The following is a 2,500-nucleotide window of genomic DNA, read 5'->3' as shown; positions in this document are numbered from 1 at the left end:
AACAAATAGTAACTTTTGCAGGATTTTGGCAAATCCAAGAAATTCCAGTTTCTATAAATATACAACGTTAGGCATTTATATTGTTGTATTTGTTGATGTATATTGATGTATGTTGTTAACTTGTTAGGAATGGAGCCAAGGGCACCAATTACTATTGGCATAACTTCAGTTTGTGTGTTCCCACTTTCTTGAAATTGCCAACCAGAGCTCCAAATAATTAACAATCTTGTTGCTCTTTTTGCTAGCTACATTGTGGTCACCTAGGGTGGTTACATCTGTAATGTAGTATAGCTCGGTTTTCTTAGCTACAATAATTCATCATAAGTACAGCAACAAAATTTGCTTAGTAGTTGCAAACCCAAATCCAGAGTTTTTACAAACAAGGTCAATTATTTTAATCGTATTATCAAAACAAACAGGTATAATAACAGTATTTATTATTATATATATACTCTTTTCTCTTTACTCTTAACTTGTTTCAGTCATTTGACTGCGGCCATGCTGGAGCACCGCCTTTAGTCGAGCAAATCGACCCCGGGACTTATTTTTTGTAAGCCCAGTACTTATTCTATCGATCTCTTTTGTCGAACCGCTAAGTGATGGGGACGTAAACACACCAGCATCGGTTGTCAAGCAATGCTAGGGGGACAAACACACACACACATATATATATATATATATATAATATATATATATATATACATATATACGACAGGCTTCTTTCAGTTTCCGTCTACCAAATCCACTCACAAGGCATTGGTCAGCCCGAGGCTATAGCAGAAGACACTTGCCCAAGATGCCACGCAGTGGGACTGAACCCAGAACCATGTAGTTGGTTAGCAAGCTACTTACCACACAGCCACTCCTGCGCCTATATATGTCAATCAAATCAAATACATCTAATAATCTTTTCTATTCTAGGAGCAAGGCCTGAAATTTTGGGGGGAGGGGCTAATTGATTAGATTGACCCCAGTATACAACTAGTGCTTAATTTATAGACCCTGAAAGGATGAATGGCAAAGTCGATCTTGGCAGAATTTGAACTCAGAACGTAAAGACAGACAAAAAAATAATGCTGCTAAGCATTTTGCCTGGCATGCTAACATTTCTGCCAGCTTGCCATCTTACATCTAATAATGAAAAAGTCATGCTTCAAAATTAGTCAAAAACGTTTCCATGCTTGTTTGTTTTGAGCTTCAGGTGGATGTCCAAAGCATTTTGATTATCCTGCCAAAATTTTAGGGGAACACTTTCAACCCCAGGCAGAAATGTTAGCACACCAGGCAAATGCTTAGCAGCATTTTGTCTGTCTTTACATTCTGAGTTCAAATTCTCCCAAGATCGACTTTGCTGTTCATCCTTTCGGGGTTGATAAATTGAGTACCAGTTGCATACTGGGGTCAATCTAATCAACTGGCCCCTTCCTGAACCTATATAATTTATGGTTCCTAGAGTTTTATCACTTTGTTTAGGTATTAAACTCTCTCAAGATATTTTTCAGATTCATTTTCTAACATCCTTTTGGGTATCTGTTGGTATTATTTCTGGTGATGGCACATGACTCAGTCGTTAGAACATCAGACTCACAATCATGAGCTGGTGAGTTTGATTCCCAGACTGGACTCTGTGTGTGTGTGTGTGTGTGTGTGTGTTGTGTTTGTGTTTATCCATTGCTTGACAACTAGCGTTGGTCTATTATATCCCTGAAACTTAAAATAGAATAAGTACCAGATATTAACATTTGTTTAAGTAACTCTTCGAGATGGCACTCCAGAATAGCTGTAGTCCAATGACTGAAACAAATGAATGATAAAAAATGAAGATAGATATTTATTTAATAATGTCTTTCACTCCTTCCTCATTTTTATATATCGCTTATGTGTGCCGCCTCACATGCCTTTGTTTACTCTCCGGCAATATTTAAGGTCTTATGTCTTTGTAAGTATGAATAATGTATGTGGCTTCCTTTATGGGCAAATAAGGAGATTAGAAATCGTTATTATAATTAGCTTTATATGTACATATATGTGTGTGTGTATGTGTGTGTGTATGTGTGTGTGTATGTGTGTGTGTATGTGTGTGTGCGTGTGTGTGTGTTTGTATGTATGCATGCATGTATGTATGTACATATGTATGTATATATATATATATATATGTATATTATATATATATACATATATATATATATATATGTATGTACGTATATCTAAATATGTATATAATATATATATATATATAATATATATATATATATATTATATATAATATATATATATATATATATATATATATTATATATATATATATGTATGTACGTATATCTAAATATGTATATATATATATATATATATATATATATACATATATGGCTCCCTTCTCTTTACCAGCTTTTTCAGTTTTTGAGCCCAACTATTTCTTTTATTTTTTTTTAGCGCTTTTATATTGTTATTATTTATTCTTATTCTTTATTATTTATGGTTTATTTTTAAATCATTGTAT

This window comes from Octopus sinensis, linkage group LG14, assembly GCF_006345805.1.
Source record: "Octopus sinensis linkage group LG14, ASM634580v1, whole genome shotgun sequence".
In the NCBI taxonomy this organism is placed as follows: Eukaryota; Metazoa; Mollusca; class Cephalopoda; order Octopoda; family Octopodidae; genus Octopus; species Octopus sinensis.
This window is presented reverse-complemented; position numbering follows the sequence as displayed.